We start from the raw sequence: 18,427 nt of genomic DNA, 5'->3' as shown, positions 1-18,427 counted from the left end.
ATCAGCATGGCCCCTATGACCTCATAGAGCAGATCCCCTACTGTCGCCAAGCAACCCAATGTGAACAGCAGTTGAGAGTAGCAGGGGCAGGCGGCCCTATCACCTGGCGGTGGTGTGTAGGGGCAGCGCAGCCTCTGTGCTACAGAGACTCCAGGTCAGGACAGCCGGGAGCTGCTGGCAGAGTGGCAGTGGCAGCGGTTGTGGAGCCAGCCGCCTTGTGGAACACAGGTGTCCAGTAGCCCATGAGTCCAGCCGAGTTCCCATCTTTCCTTCCTCAACCCTCCTCTCCACCACCTTCCCTGTCCCCTGTCACCTACCTCCACCCCAGAGTCCGGCCATGGCTCACCTATTCCCGGGCCCGGTGGGTTGCCACTCCCCCTAACCGTGGTCTCCCCCACCTTATGCCTATCAGGACGCCTCCCGACATGAATCGGCCCAAGGCACTGTCTCTGGCAGAAAAGCACCTCCAGAAGGAGTTCCTCCACCTTTCTCGAGACCCCCCAGAGCTGTGCTCCGCAGAGCCCATCACAGAAGATGTGTTCAACTGGCAGGGAATTGTACTGGGGCCCAGGGACAGCCCCTACCAGGGAGGGGTCGTCTTCCTAACCATCGATTCCCATGGGAATACCCTTCAAACCACCCAAGATCCAATTTAAAACCCGAATTTGCCATCCGAACATAAACCATAATGGGTGCGTCTGTCTGGACATCCTTAATGCCGAGTGGTCTTCCGCACACACAGTTTCCAAAGTATTGCTCTCACTCAGCGCCATGTTATGTCATTCCAATCCACACAATATTCTCTTTCCAGAAATTGGGAAGATTTACATAAATGATAAGCCAAAGTATGATTTAATAGCTCAAGCATGGATGAAGAAGTATGCCCATGTAATTTCTAAAAAATGACCTTTTTGCCTTGCATTTGAGTTGTTTGCAGACCTTAAGGTTATAGCATTCTCCCTTAGTAGTAATCCATCTTCTCACCGCGGTCGGCAAACTGCAGCTGGGGAGCCACATGAGGCTCTTTGGCCCCTTGAGTGTGGCTCTTCCTAAGCCTTAGAAGTACCCTAATTAAGTTAATAACAATGTACCTACCTATATAGTTTAAGTTTAAAAAATTTGGCTCTCAAAAGAAATTTCAATCATTGTACTGCTGATATTTGGCTCTGTTGACTAATAAGTTTGCCGATCACTGTCAATAGTATCTTTCCCTTTGTAATAATCTTTTTAAATAAAAGAGTCTTCTTGCTTAGCCTGGATTTGTTTTTTATATGATAATGCAAAACTGTGCCTGGTAAAGGGTTAAAGAAATGGAGCCAGTGTTTTATCTGCAAACCTCAAATTCTACTTTCCCTATCAGTAAAGCTAATGAATAAATACACAATATACAAGTTATTTTAAGATCCATATCAATCACTTTTATGCACTAAAATTGTAAAATTTATGGCTGAGTCTTTTATAAAGCCAACCATCTAATGACTGTCTATCTAAATATAGTACATTACTCCAAGAAAAGTTTTTCTGAATTATAATGCAATGAAAACCTGTATTACACTATTTCTGTCTAACTAATGTAACATTAGGAACAGATAGTGAGATTTCTTTTCTGACAAAATCCATGTGTTGAAATGTTTTAAATTAAAGAAATAACTTCAGGAGTACAGCACTATTCTCTGCCAATTTCTCAGGCTTGTGAAATTCCCTAGAGTACATGTAAATGACACTTCCAATAAGAAAAGTTTTTAAAAGCCAAGGATTCCTGAAAAGCCAGATTATAAAACATACAGAAGGATATTGAAACCAACTTTTAAATATATTAATATTAGAAGCATATTTTCAATACATATTTGTTCCATGATATCTGCTCTGCATACCAAGTGCAAAATATTCACATCACCCACAGTAACCATGATTAAAAGAACTTTAGCTGGTGTGTCAGCAGTCAATGATAGTTTATGAAGCAAATTTTTAAAAGCAAAAATCTGAATTTCTCTATAAAGAATTTATATGATGTTTTAATCTTTGTTAGGAAACAGAAAATTACATTTTCCCTATGGTTTTGAAACTTATGTCTCCAAGAGCTGCTTATGGACAGAAGCTAATTCTAATTTCTCTCTGTGACTTAACATTTAATAGAGGCTGACTAATGTTTGGAACAGAAAGACAAAGGATATTGGTCTTTGTGCATTTATTCTCTTCTTACTTATCTCTTAGCCTCTTTGACCTCTTAATGCTGCTTACTCTTTTCTTTGTAAAATATTTCCTAGACACACAGGAGTGCTCATTACATACATGCCCACTTCAGAAAACACAAATTAAATGAGGAATGGTACACTCATTAAATAGTAAAATATAGAATGAACTAATACATATAAAATACCTGCATGTACCTCCCCATTTATCACCCTTCTGCACCCTAAACTGTAACCGTTATTCTAATTTTTCTGTTAATTATTACTTTGTTTTTCTTTAGTTTCTTCTACATGTTTCATTTTGCTTATTATACAGTCACATAAATAAAATTATACTGCATATATTCTTTTGTAATTTGGCCATTTTACTTAAAGGTTCATTTCATTACAAATTTGTTGAGATTTATTTATCTTTCTTGTGTAAAGCCTGGCTGTGCAAAATGTCTTCCCATTGTTCCCTGACCAACAGCATTGGAATTACCTGGAAGTTTGTTAGAAATACAGAATCTGTGGCTGCACTACAAAAATCTCTGAAACAGAAATTGTATTTAACAAGATCGCCAAAAGATTCATATGTTAAAAGTTAAGAATCACTTCACTGGTGATTATAACACAATATATTTATTCATTTTCTTATCTATGGACATTTGGTTGGTTTCCATTTATTTACTAAACTATAATTTTTTTATTCATCCAGCAAACATTTATTGTGTATTTTAGGCATTGAAGTGGGTACTTAGGACACTTCAGAGAACAAAACAGAAGGAAAACATTGTGTTTTAATCTAATGTGATAAAATACAAAAATATCTATATAATAAACACATTTCATGTTGTAAAATGATAGTGCTTGTTATGAACTCAATTGTGTCCCCTCTCAAATTTGTATGTTGAAGTCCTAACCTTTAGTATCTCAGAACATGACTGTATTTGGAGATAGGGCCTTTAAAGAGGTCATTAACTTAAAATGAAGTTGTTAGGGTCGATTCTAATCCAATATGACTGATTATCTTATAAGAAGAGATGATTAGGACACACAGACACCAGGAGCGCATATTAATAGAGGAAAGACCATGGAGGACACAGCAATAAGTAGCCATACAGAAGCTAAGAATGGAGGTCTCAGGAAAAACCACAAATGCTAACACTTTGATCTTGGACTTCAGCTTCCAGAGCTGAGAAAATAAATTTCTGTTTATTAAGTCATTCAGTTTATGGTATTTGGTTATGTCAGCCTTAGCAAATACATGAAGTGTTGTAGAAAAAATAGCAAGGTAAGATTAATGTGCTGGGAAAGAAATGTGTATAATTTAAAATAAGTTGATAAAGGTACCTTGCATTAAGGTGTTGTATGACCAAAGACCTCTAGGATAAAAAGAAATTTCATGAGGATACCTGATTGGTAAACACTGCAGTCACAGGAAACAGTTAAATAAAGGATCCAAGTAGGCAGTATGTACCTGACATGTTCATGGAAGAGCAAAATAGCCCAGTATGGCTGGAAGCGGAGTAAGCAAGGAGGGAGAGTAATAGGAGATAAGTTAAAAGAGCTAATAGGACTTAGCCTTTTAATCTGATTAAAATGGGAAGCAATTACAGAGTCTCAGCAGAAACTGTGATCTAACTTACATTTGTAAAGTACTATTCTGGTTGCTGTGAGAGGATAGAATGCAGAGGGTCAAAAGGAGAAGGGGTAAGACCAGGTAGGGATAAATTTTGGAGTTAATTAGAAAAAAAATAATATACACATTAATGGTAATAAACCTTTGACAGATAATTTGTTGGAAATATATACTTTCTGGTTGTCATTTAGAAAATTCTATCTTAATTATTAGGATAAAGTTACTTAACTTTTCTTTTATGGTTATCTTATTTTGTTTCTTGATTATGAAGTCTTCTCCATCACAAGGTCATAAAAATATTTTTAAAAACGTTTTATAATTTAGCTTTATAGATGTAAGTCATTATTCCATCTGGAACTGATTTTCTGTATATGATTTTAGACAGAGAAGTAATTTTATTTTTCAATATAGATGACCAATTGTTGACACCATTGTCTCATTGTCAAATAATGCAATTAACACTAATGCCAGCTCTGTTGCATGTTGTATGTAAAGATATATATGTGTGTACATAGGTCTATTTCAGAGCTTTCTTATTTGATGGTCTCCACTCTCCTTCCCTCTGGCAATCACCGTATTGATGCCTGTGTCTATTTGTTGTTGTTGGGTTTTTTTGTTGTTGTTTGCTTTTCTATTCTGTTTGGTTTTTTTGTTCAATAATTCTGTATATAAGTGAAATGACATGGTATTTGTATTTCTCACACTGGCTTATTTCACTTAGCATAATACTCTCCAGGTCCCTATATGCTGTCTCAAAGGGTAAGAGACCCTTCTTTTTTACTGCTACATAGTATTCCATAGTATAAATGTACCACAGCTTTCTTTATCCACTCATCTACTGATGGACACTGGAGCTGTTTCCAGATCAGATCTTAGCTATTGTAAATTGTACTGCTATGAACATAAGGGTGCACACATTCTTTCTGATTGATGTTTCGGGTTTCTTAGGATATATTCCTAGAAGTGGAATCACTGGGTCAAATGGCATTTCCATATTTAATTTTTTGAGGAAACTCCATATTTTTTTCCATAATGACAGCACCAATTTGCATTTCCACCAGCAGTGTACTAGGGTTTACTTTTCTCCACATCCACGTCCTCACCCTCACTTGTTATTTGTTGATTTGTTGATGGTAGCTATTCTGAAGGGTGAGTGGTTGTATGTCTTCTTTGGAGAAGTGTCTATTTTGGTACTTTGGCCATTTCTTAATTGGATTATTTTTAGTTAGTTTTTTGTTTGTTTGTTTGTTTGTTTTTGTTTTGGTGCTGAGTTGAGTTCTTTATAAATTTTGGGTATTAACCCCTTATTCGAAGTATTATTGGCAAATATGTTCTTCCATTCAGTGGGTTTCTTTTAATTTAGTTGATGGTTTCCTTTTCTGTGCAAAAACTTTTTAGTTTTATGTAGTCCCATTTGTTTATTTGTTCTTTATTCCCCTTACCCAAAGATATATATCAGAAAAAATATCGCTACAGGAAATATCTGAGACTTTACTGCCTATGTTTACATATAGAATATTTATAGTTTTAAGTCTTTCATTTAAGTACTTAAACCATTTTGAATTTATTCTTGTGTATGATGTAAGAAGGTGGTCTAATTTTAGTTTTTGCATTTATTTGTCCAATTTTCTCAAGACCATTTCTTGATTAGACTGTCTTCACACCATTGTATGATTTTTCTCCTTTGTCAAATATTAATTGACCATAAAGGTGTGGGTTTGTTTCTGAGATATCTATTCTGTTCCATTGACATATATGTCTGCTTTTATGACAGTACCTTGCTGTTTTGATTACTATAGCCTTATATAGCTTAACTAGAGGCCCGGTGCATGGATTCGTGCACTGGTGGGGTCCCTTGATCTGGCCTGCAAGGATCGGCCCAAAACTGGCTCTCCAACATCCCCCGAGGGGTCCTGGATTGCGAGAAGGTGGTTCTTGGGTGACACACTCTGGAATCGGGCACCCTCCTCTCTTCTCCCAATATTATGTCACTTTCTCTCTGTATCTGTTTCACTTCTTTCATATCACTTTACCCTAAGTTTGGCGGTAACTGATGACTTGTGGGCATTTAGCTGCAAAATGCAATTATTTAGCAAATAGGATTTACTTAGCCTGGAATCTAGTCAGCCTAGGGCAGGACCCTGCTCTATGTCAGGCTCCCGCCCAGGCCCTTCCACCCAGGCGGAGTCCTTTGGTGGCAGGAACCTAATTCTTCCCACCTGAGCTGCTCCTTCACCTTCTTCCTTTCCCGGAGGTTGCCCACTGGTGCTACTGTTTTCCAGCCAAGAGTGGTAAAAGGGGAAATGAGATTATAAATGTTCATCACAATGTACTTTGCTTTACCTAAACTCTTTACGTGCAAGATTAAATAGCAGAAATTTTCAACCACTACGTTGAGGCAGACAGATGTGCTGCAAGAGGCACACTGGTGTGCCAAAAAATTGTTAAAACACGTTATACCTGACTAGTCAGGGGCACTGACATCTTTTTCCTTAGATTGTCAAATAAAAAATGGGAATAGTCAATAAAACAATAGACATCTTGTGTGAATGAATCAAAATTACATCTATTGTCTTTGTCAGATAGACAAAAAATATATTTTTTGGTGTGCCACAGAATTTTAGTAATTAGTTTATGTGTGCCATGAGATAAAAAAGGTGAATAATTGCTGTTATATAGTTTTAATACTTTAGTAAATTGCAAATTTCCTTTAAGTACATACAATGTTATATTATTATAATAAATATACTAGCTTTCATAATTTTTAAACAATTTCCTTATTGTACTTATTTAATAAACACTTTATTGGCATCTACAATATGCCAATCACTATTTTTACCACCTTACAAACATTTATTTAATCCTTATGACAACCCAATGAAGTAGTTACTATTATTATTCCCATTTTATAGATAATTGTTTAAGTAACTTGCCCAAGATCACACAGTTGAAGTGTGACAGAACTCAAGCAGGTAGATGTTGAAGTTCTTAACAAGGTGTTCAGATTGCTTCTAATTGTTTATGTTGGTAATGTTGAAGAGAAATCCATCAGACCCAAAGTGGATTCACTTGTGCTAAAGCCCATGACACCAAACCCAGACTTAACACCTGACCTAACTGTAATTTCAAATATCTCCAGGAATGTAATCTTAATCTGTCAGTCTGAAATGTTCTGGACAGTATCAATGAGGCAATCTCTCATGTGGGCCCTCTCTGTCCCCCAAAGAAGCTGAAGCAATCTGCCTGATAAAATCCCTGAGTTCCCATAAGTAACATTCTATACAATAATCTTTTTTCTTTCTTGTTTTTCCTAATAGCTTTCTTGTTCTGCCAATTTTATCTCTATGAAACCTTCTACAGTGTACAGCTTTTTGGAGCACCTCTCTATTAGATAGGATGCTGCCTGATTAATGAATAATTTAATAAAGTTAATTAGATATTCAAATTTACTCAATTGATTTTTTGTTCTGTAATAGTAACCTGGTAGAAAGTAAGAACATCTCTCTTTTTTTAAAAGCACAGTATCTGTTTGAATTATCTTTAGTGCTACAGAAAAACAAAAACAAAAACAAAACAAAAAACACCACCACAACAAAACACACACACACACACACACACACACACACACACACACACACACAGAAAAACAACAACAACAGCAACAAAAACACACACATAGGATTTAGATGATTAAGAAAAAACATCAACATTCTTAATTCTGTTCCTCCCAAGAAGGTAAATTTGCACAAACTGCTGTCTCAAACTCTCAAGAGAAACCTAAAAGAAATAACTAAAACCATTGTACAAATTTTCCTGGGAAGAAAAAATGCAAATTTTGAAAACTTTCTAGGGAAATGAAATCCATTTTGTATTTATGGAAGTTTTGTGTTTTTGTGTATATGTACAGGGGGGTGAGTGTACAAATATATATTTTTTAAAGTTTACTTTTGCTCTTTAATCTCTCCTGCCATTGCCTTGGGTCAATCAACACCTCCTTTACTATGAAACTCATTGGCAAAGATTCATACCCTTAATTAAGACATCTATGTCAGTAAAACAGTGCAAAAGCTCTGTTCCACGGAATTTGATTAGCCTTTAAGAGGGTTGTTTTTTTTTTTTCTCTCTCTCTCTTTCTTTTCTAAACTCCCAGGTTTTTATTATTATTATCATCTAAAGCAAGGGTTAGGAAACTTTTTTTTGTAATGGACCATATAGTAAATGCTTTAAGTTTTGGTATCCACACAGTTCTCTATCACATATTGCTCTTTTTTAAACATTTATTTAAAATGTACAAACAATTCTTAGCTAAGGGCATGGGTAAAACCAGGTCAGGTCTTGGGTGGATTTGTTCTACTGATTTTTTTCAGACTGCTGATATAGGGCATACTTACTCCAAATGCTGATTTCCCCTCTGGTTCCAAAGGCTACGCATTGTCATAAAACGCCTGGAGTGGGATATAAGCCTGCAATGATCAAGAGATGTTTTTCTGCACTCTAGGCTCTTCACTCTAGGGACCCAAGACTTCCTTCTCTTTGAGTTTACCACTAGAGTAAGGGTTAGCATGACAGACTGGAGCCTGGCCAGCCTTTGATGTACAATGTGCATTATCATTCAGGCTTACACAAGTATCACAAGCAAAAATAAAAACCTGAAAAAGATAACTACTAGTTTAAAATTAGATTATACTTTAAGAAGAAGAGATTTTAGATTATATTAATAATTTAAAATGGTTATTTGAATTTATAATAGGTGTAATAAACATACTGAAAAGTATAGAGGGAAATTTTAGCAATAGAAAATAAAAACAACAATTTATAAATAAGTAGAAATTTTAGCCATGAAACATATAATTGTTGAAATAAGTACAGATGCAAAATGAAGTAGAGAGTTGGGAAATCAGATTGACAAGCTTTCCCAGAAGAGAAGAGAAATGGCAAAAAATAAATAAATAAAAGGAAACAAAAGATAAAAACTAGATGGATAATAGTGTTATCAGTGGAGTGCTCTTCATATCCTCATGTGTTCTCAGTGGAATTGAGCTTCTTGCAATGTCATAATAAAAGTAATTTTCTGAGACTTGCATGGGAAAATGAGTGGTATTTATTTGTGTGAAAGTAAACCCTTCAGTTTCCAAGGTCCCATTTCTCCATCTGGCCAAAAAAAAAGTCCAGTGTGTCTTCAACAGAACCAGAATTAAAGCCAGTGCTCAGAGTTTCAACTCCGTATTTGCACAGTCCAGTCCAGCATAAGGCTAGTTTAGCTTGTGTTCCCAGCTGTAGTCCATTGCATGTGGGGTCCATATGGCTATGGGGCATGCAGCTTCTAGCGCTATGGAGGGAACATGGGCTTGTGCAAGGAAGCAAGAGCAAAGCCAGAGGATCGAGATGGAGAAAATTCCTTTGTCTGGGGATTTTAACCTTCTAAGATTTTGACACACTTGCAGTGGCTCCACCTTTAGCCAATTCATGGTAGACGGACAGGGAAGTATCTTCCCTACATCATCCCAACTTAACTATGCATCAATCTTTCTAGTCTCCCAGCGATCTGCAGAGAATTGACTACTTGTTCCTTGGGGAGTGTAAAGTTACTGCTTCCTGGAGATGCTGCCGAGATGGCCATGCTCAAATTGTCTGGCCTCCCTTTTGCTTTCTTCCTATTTTTAATAACTAAGTAATTACAATGGTAACAATAGCAAATACATATATAACTGCTTAATATGGGCCAAGAAAAGCTAACACAACAAACTTATGAGATCAGATCTTTAATCATCATTCTCCTTTAGATAAAGTACCTGAGGTACAAAGAGAGTAACTAATTTGCTAGCAAATGGGAGAACAAGAAGACGAACTCAGATTTGTAAGCTCCAGAAGTCATACTTTCTGAATGCTATGCTTTTTTATAATGAGACCCAGGGGAGAAAATATAAAATGGATAAAAAGATGTGTTAGATGAAATAATATATAAAATTACCGCATAACTAAAAATTGATGGAAAATGTCACATTGAAAAAAGGAAAATAATAGGAGTAGAAAGTAACCCAGAATTAGATAAAGAATATAAAAAAACAAAAAGAACAATCTACAAACTTCCAAATATAAAGAGATTATCTGCAAAAAGTAGAAGAGTCAGCTTAATAGTCTTTTCAGCATAAATACTCTTAAAACAGTTTTGGAAGATCTCATCAAATAATCTACACTAATAAAAGACAAAGATGTTAATTGACCATACCTTTGCTACACCCTAAACCACCCCCACCAGCCAATAAGAGCGACTATATGCAAATTAACCTAATCAAGATGGCAGCCGGCAGCCAAGGAGCTGGAGCAAGCAGGAGGCTTGCTTGCCTGGGCGATGGAGGAAGCCAAGCTTCCTGCCTGCCCTGAGCTGGTTGTGGCCTCCGCTCATGGCAACAAAGTTTCAATTATAGAAGATAAACAAATCCCAGATACCTGCTTCCAGCCAGCCTCCACTGTGAGCTTGGGTAGCTGGGGGCCATGGGCAGCCTGCAAACAGCCATCAGCCCCTCACCCAGGCTGGCCACACTCTCATGGGGTGAGGGTTCCCACTGGGGGACTTAGCCAGCTTGAAAATGGCCCTCAGCCCCTCACCCAGACTGGCCAGGCAACCCAGCCTGCCCCCCCACCCTGAAAGGGCTGTGGCCAGCATGCAAACAGCTATCAGCCCCTCACCCACGCTGGCCACAACCTCATGGGTTGAGGGTCCTCCCTGGGGGGCTGTGGCCAGCCTGAAAATGGCCCTCAGCTCCTCGTCCAGGCTGACCAGGCACCCCATGGGTGCCCCCACCCTGAACGGGCTGTGGCCAGCCTGCAAACAGCCATCACCACTCACCCAGGCTGGCCACCCACTCATGGGGTGAGGGTCCCTGCTGGGGGGCTTGGCCAGCCAGCCTGCAAACAGCCATCAGCCCCTCACCCAGGCTGGTCATGCACTCCTATATAATAAAAGGGTAATATGCAAATTGACCCAAACAGCAGAATGACTGGGAATGACTGGTCACTATGACACACACTGACCACCAGGGGGCAGATGCTCAATGCAGGAGCTGCCCCCTGATTGTCAGTGCACTCCCACATGGGGAGCTCTGCTTAGCCACAAGCCAGGCTGCCAGCTGCCAGTACAGCGGTGGTGGTGGGAGCCTCTCCCACCTCCTCAGCAGCACTAAGGATGTCCTACTGCAGCTTAGGCCTGCTCCCCGCTGGCAAATGGACATCCCTTGAGGACTCCTGGGCTGCCAGAGGGATGTCTGACTGCCTGCTTAGGCCCAATTCCCAGGGAACGGGCCTAAGCCTACAGGTGATCTTCCTCCGAGGGGTCCCAGAGTGCGAGAGGGCACAGGCCGGGCTAAGGGACCCTCCCCCCGAGTGCACAAATTTTTGTGCACTGGGCCTCTAGTAAGAGAAATAAAAGAGATGTTGCAAGAGATTTTCAAATTAATATTGATTGAATACCTTGATAAAGTTTGTTGTCTGAAACATATAGCCAATAACAAAGAAAATGAAAATAAAATACTATTTTCATAATTACCTAGAGTCAAATTATACAAAATAACAGCATAATATTAGAGTCATGGGTTGTTGGAAGATCAAGGGGTGTGAGAACATTCAAATTTTTTATTCAATTAGTAGAAAGGCATTAATCTCTTCTATAGATATCTGTGCTTTTTTGTTTGTGTTACTGTGTGTGTGTGTGTGTGTGTGTGTGTGTGTGTGTGTGTGTGTGTTTCTTCTGCATGAAAAAAAGAAAGTTCAGTGACTAAAAGTAACTTCACACCATGATTTAAGCATAGATTACTAAAGGGTCATGGTGGGTAGTCACGCCTCAGGCTTATGTCTTCTTAAGTAACATGTTTTTAAGCAAGCCCTGTCCATTGTTCTCCTGAATCTAGATTAACACACCTTTGAAATGGCTGATGTAATCCTCTTCTCCAGATCCCTGGAAGGTAGCATAACCACACTCAAGGGAGCACATAATCTGCTAACTATCCTGTATCTCTCTCGCACCTTCATGTAATCTTCCTTATGTTTTCTACTTAATTCCAAAGGTATAAAAGAAGCTGCAAAACTATCGTTTTCTGTAACATTTGATCTCTTGCTTTGGGGCATGTCATCAGTTTGGCTCAAGTAAATTCTTATAAAAACTTTCTACAGGTTTGGACATTTCTCAATGACAATTTGTTTAGTTACAAAGGATAAAAATATACAATATTCTTAAAAGCACATTATCCTAAAACACATATTCTAAACAAAACAAAACAAAACAAAACAAAAAAAAACACATTGTCAGTGGGAGCGCACTGACAATCAGCGGGCAGCTCCTGCATTTTAAGAGAGTTAAATCTAAGATGGTAGAAACAAGTGAAAATATTTAAATATTTACACTACACAGACTGAGTTTACCAGTTAAAAGATGGTAATTCACAGTTTGAGTAACATTAATAATAATAATAAAAACAAGAACAATAATAAAAGCCAGGTATATGTGTCATATAAGAAAATCACATACAAAAAAAAGTCACAAATGGTTGAGAAGAAAAGGATGTAATCAATACATCATAAAAGTTTTAAAAATCGGATGTATCATATGTATACCATATAACAGAGATATTTTAAAAAGCATCATTAGGAAAATAGAGGTTAATTACATAATGATAAAAATTAACTTCACCAAGATAACATTACAATTCTAATTATGTAGGTACCTGTGATGGTTCATTTTTTGGTGTGCCAACTTGGCTGGGTTAAAGAAGATCCAGATAGCTCAGGCTTTGCATACATTATCTAAGAACTTCTAGGTTTTCTTTGAAGGGAAGCCTTTTACCAGCGTAATTTTACATAAGATAAAATAAAATAATCAGGACTTTTGGGAACTACCCACATTGGCTTTGAATTGGCATTGATTCTAGGATACACAAAATGTCACTGCTCTGCCATTTAGCCATATGATCTACCAGCTTCCTTGGTGCTTGAAGTGTTAGTGGCAGATAGAGATGTTGTTTGGAGCCCTTGGTTGTCCTTTATAGGAAAAATACATCTCAGGCTTTTAGGATTTTGGAGCAAGGTTCTGCCATCATCTGCAGTTAACTACAATAGTTCCTCCTTATCTTCAGTTTTACTCTCCATAGTTGCAGTTATCCACAGTCAACCATGTTCTGAAAATATTAAATGAAAAATTCCAGAAATAAATAATTCATAAGTTTAAATTGTGTACCATTTGAGTAGCATGATGAAGTAGTGTTCTGTCCATTTCTATCTTACCCAGATATGAATCATTCCTTTGTTCATTGTATCCATGCTATATATGCTACTTGCCCATCACCGAGGCATTATATTATCTCACATCATCACAAGAAATGTGAGTACAGAACCATAAGGTACTTTGAAAAAGAGAGAGATCACAGTCATATAACTTTTATTACTATATATTGTTAAAATTGCTCTATTTTGTTATTATTTACTAATGGCCTGGTGCACCGACTCATGCATATTGAAAGGAAATTAATTAAAAGAAATATTTTAATATCGCTATAGCCCTTTCTCTATAATAGAAGTGTCAGAGATGAAAGAAAATTAGTAAAATGTATATGAAAATGATATATAAATTGATTAATAAATTAAGAACAACATGATATAACAACAACAAAGATATGATATAAAAACAACAAAAACATGATATAAAAACAACATTGATACAAACAATGACAGATAAATTGATTAAACTTATTCTAATATCTCCCTGTATACCACATTAAAAGTAAAAATACTTCCAAAGTGCTTAGCTTAGTTCCCTTGTGATGAAGTATTTACAACTTTAACTTTAATATCACACGCTGTTCGAACTCGAGAGAAAGCAACATATAACTGACTATGTCTGAAAACGTGTTTAGGCAGGAATATTCCTACTCTGTCTACAGTTTGTCCTTGTGATTTATTAATCGTCATTGCAAATGCTGGCATCATGGGAAACTGTATTTGAATTAATTTAAATGGGAGGCCAGTGTCAGACCTGGACAAATCAATTCTTGGAATCAGAATAACCTCTCCCTCTACAGATCCTGTTAATACTTTAGCTTTGATTATGTTAGGTCACAATCTTTTGATAATAAATCTAGTACTATTACAGAGACCCCATTTACTATTAATATTTCTCAGTAGCATTAAGATTGCACTTACTTTCAATTTTAATTTATGACACAACATTCCTGAAGGAGTAATACTATTAAGAAATTCGAAGGGAAAATTTTCCTTTTCGGCATCATTCATTGAATTGACGGAATCACTCAAATAGGTGTGAAAATCTCCATCAAGTATATCCAAAATGTCTTCATTTAATTTATGAACATGCACATTTATAGCACAAAGAATTGCATGTTTAGATATATTTTTAATATTACATATAGATATACTATTTTCAAAGGTAACTTCAATAATAGATACATTACAAATCATTTCATGGGGGATTTCAATAATATCCATTGCTAAATGAAAACTGCTGTCAAGTTTGCTATTTATAAGTTTTACTAACCATTCGCTATAAGCAGAATCCTCTGATCTCATATTTGTTTTAAGAGACAACTGCCTGAAACATCCCCAAATATTACAGTACTTTAAACTCATTTGTACTATGGCCAATTGCATAGCATGTGGCACAACATTGAGACATTGTCAAAAATCCCCTCTGAGAAGGAGAACTTTCCCACCAAATGCAACATTCAAATTCATAATTTCTCTTAGTAATCTGTCTATGGTGTTTATAGCATGACTGGATGCTATGGTGCATTCATCAATAATGAGAAGTTGGGCCTTTTTAATGGTTTTAGCAACTTCACTCTTTATATCGAGTTTAGAAATTGAAGTTTCATTTAATGGGATTGGTAATTTATATTGGGAATGAAAGGTTCTTCCACTGAAAAATAAATTTTCAGCAATTCCTGTAGACACTGTGGGTAAAATAGTACCACTACAACCTCTAATATAATGTATTAAAACTTTATAAAGATACTAGAGTCCCGGTGCATGAATTCGTGCATGGGTGGGGTCCCAAGGGGGTGGGGATGGGGGCCGGATGCAATTAGCCCTCTTGGTGGGTAGTGGGATGCCCTTGTCAGCCTGGCATTTAGATCCATCCCGCTGACATTCATGCCGGTTGTTCGGAGCCACCTGGAAGCTGCGTTTATATTGTTTCTTCCTTGTGGAATGTCTAGGAAGGGGAAGTGGATGCGGTACCCGAGGCCAACTTCCAGGAGACCAAAGCTATAGGGATTGTGCCTCCATCTCTGGACTGTCAGTGCCTGGCCTGCTCTCCAGAGATTGGACCTGCAGGACTACTGAAGGAGTAAGTGGCAGCTGGCAGGCGGGTGGGTTGCTGGGACAGGTCTCAGCTGAGCAGAGCTCCCACTGTAGGAGCACACTGACCACCAGTGGGCAGTTCCTGCATTGAGTGCCAGCCTCCTGATGGTCAGTGCGCATGACAGCAACCAGTTGTACTGGTTGTTCTGGTCCTTTGGTTGCTTAGGCTTTTATATATATAGACTAGAGGCCCGGTGCACAAAAATTTGTGCACTCGGGGGGGAGGGGGATCCTTCAGCCCGGCCTGTGCACTCTCGCAGTCTGGGACCCCTCGGGAGATAATGACCTGCTGGCTTAGGCCTGCTCCCCTGTGGCAGAGGGCAGGCCCAATCCCTAGGTGCAGCCCCTGGTCGGGCTCAGAGCAGGGCTGATTGGGGAGTTGGGGCGCGGCCCCCTGTCATGCACAGAGCAGGATAGATTGGGAGGTTGTGATGCCACCCTCAATCACACTCAGGGTAGGGCCGATTGGGGGGTTGGGGCACCGCCCCCTGTCACACTCAAGGCAGGGTTGATGGGGAGGTTGCGGCGCCATCCCCTGTCACACACAGAGCAGGGCCCATCAGGGGATTGGAGCGATGCCCCCTGTCACTCACAGAGCAGGGCCCATCAGGGGGGTTGGGGCTCTGTACCCTGTCATGCACAGAGCAGGGCCGATCAGGGGGGTGAGGAGCTCCCCCCTGACACTCACAGAGTAAGGCTGATAGGGGAGTTGGGTCACCACTCCCTGTCACACTCAGGCCAGGGCAGATCAGGGGGTTGGGGCGCCGCCACTCTCACACTCAGGGCAGGGGGGATGGGGAGGTTATGGCTCTACCCTGTCACACACAGAGCAGGGCCCATGAGGGGGGGGGGCGAGTTGGGGCGCCGCACCCTGTCACACACAGAGCCACAGGGCGATCAGGGGGTTTGGGCGCTGCCCCCGTCATGCTGATCCCAGTGCCGGGAGGCCTCTCGGCTCCGCTGATCCCAGTGCTGGGAGGCATATTACCCTTTTACAATATAGGATAGAGGCCTGGTGTACGGGTGGGGCTGGCTGGTTTGCCCTGAAGGGTTTCCTGGATCAGGGTGGGGGTCCCCACTGGGGTGCCTGGCCAGCCTGGGTGAGGGGATGATGGCTGTTTGCAGCTGGTCACACACCCTTCAGGGTGGGGGTCCCCACTGGGGTGCCTGGCCAGTCTGGGTGAGGGGCTGAGGGCTGTTTTCAGGCCGACTAAAGCTCCCAACTGCTCCTTTTTTTCTTTTTTTCTTTTTTTTATTCTGGGCCAGCTTTAGTTCTGGCTCCAGCTCTGAGGCCTCTGCTGCTGAAAGCAGGTATCTGGTTTGTTTGCGTTCTATAATCGAAACAATTTATAACTCTGGCTCACTGAAAGCAGGTTTCTGGGGTTTTGTTTAGCTTCTATATTTGTTGCAATGTTTCTTAAACTGCAAGCTCAGAGTCCGGCAAGGCAGGCAGGGAACGTTGGAGTCCTCCATCACTGAAGCAAGCAAGCCTCATGTTAGCTTGAAGCTGCCTAGCTGCCGGGCGCCATCTTGGCTGGCAGTTAATTTGCATATCGCCCTGATTAGCCAATGGGAAGGGTAGCGGTCTTACGCTAATTACCATGTTTCTCTTTTATTAGATAGGATGCTTTTCCACTACCACCTGGACCATTCAAGAAAAAGCATTTGGGGTGTACATTTGATCTTCGATGGCTGAAGTTATAGTCTGAAAGGCTGCCAACTGTTCATCATTCAGATAATTTATCAAAACCTCTGCCTATTGTCGCTCCTATAATTTATCACATGTATTTGTATTCATTAATAAAGGATAGTCTGGAAGTTTGAAATGTGAACATTTCTTTCCATGCAATGTGAATACTTCTTGAATTTCGTTAAGGGAAAGAATTTCACAGTTCACACAAGCACCTTCTCTTTGGTGTAATTACCAACAAAAATCTTCAATAAAATCGATTTATTCTCATCCCATAATTTGTTTGCATCCAGAAGAACATCCAAACATGCATATATATGCAAAAAGTTTCCATAGTTGTTTCGGCATATTAAGGATGATCGCATCGTCAATCATATCTTCCCAGATAGTGTTGTCGATTAATAATCCTTGATGTTTAACAGCTTCATGAAATGTATCATAAATTACACCTCCTACAGTTTGCAGGTCAGCAAAACTTATCTCACTGTTTACATGCAGAAGCAGAAGTCTAAGGTAATATTGTTCTGATTCTCTAAAGTTCACTTTGAACAGTCTACCTTATACTTTATTCCCATACTTTTGGTGTTTTCTCCACAAAGTATTATTAAACACATAATGTTGTGGAATATCCCAATAATAATAATGACACAATCAGAATCTTCTCTTTTCAATAAGAACCAAGCCATCAATTTCGAGTTATGCCTTTTAGCCCTATCTATAACTTCCCCAAAATCATTGGTATGAAAATACAAATTCTGATCATTTGGAAAATGAATAGCTAATCTTGTGATTGCATGAGATTGGTCATGCATTCGCATTGCAAAAAGTCTCTGCTGAACAGCCTCAGGAGTGAGCGCTCACATATCTGGAGTCAATGAAGTCCTGTACTTTGTTATGATTGATATTATTTTTAGAAATTTGAATATTTGCACAATCATGCCCTTTATAGGCATATTTAAATATATATTTGACACTTTTAATCGATGCACAGACTTCAACATTTATATGTCAGTTATATTTAAGGCACAAATATGGGTTATAAGGGACAATCCAGGTGTTATCGACAACTTTACTTCCAATAGACATTGTGCTACCAGATCTTCATTTGTATTTGGGATAACCATCACTATTTCCAATGGTCACATTTTGAAATTCTTTTGAATATCCTTTTCAACGCTTTCCATTTTCGGTACATGGACTATTTGAATTTTGTATTCCACATAGTCCATGTACCATATTTGATTTTACAATTTGAAAAAGTCGAGGACACTGGTCTTCATCTGGAATTTCTGCCTTAACTATAGTCAATGTCATCATCTGTTCATAATTTGGATTCACTACCTAATATCAATAATATGTGAGTGTGAGGTCATCTGTATTTCTGAAATTTGATGACATGAATTTTAGCTATTACCTTGCCAAATAAATTGAATTTTATAATTTAAAAGAGCATTCAGCTTAATGTTAAAAACTCTGGCTACCAAGTCAGGTCTGTTTTCAATTTTTTGCCAGTGTTTTAAATTATTTATAATATCTGCCCATTTTGGAGTGCACATC

General features: G+C 38.9%; 1 pseudogene; it reads left to right on the top strand.

Annotated features, from left to right (window-relative positions):
• The first annotated feature begins 242 nt into the window (after positions 1–242).
• Positions 243–15,170, top strand: LOC118653459 (annotated as a pseudogene).
• Positions 15,171–18,427: the final 3,257 nt, after the last annotated feature.

The sequence above is a fragment of the Myotis myotis genome, unplaced genomic scaffold, assembly GCF_014108235.1.
Source record: "Myotis myotis isolate mMyoMyo1 unplaced genomic scaffold, mMyoMyo1.p scaffold_m19_p_4, whole genome shotgun sequence".
Classification (NCBI taxonomy): domain Eukaryota; kingdom Metazoa; phylum Chordata; class Mammalia; order Chiroptera; family Vespertilionidae; genus Myotis; species Myotis myotis.
This window is presented reverse-complemented; position numbering and strand designations above follow the sequence as displayed.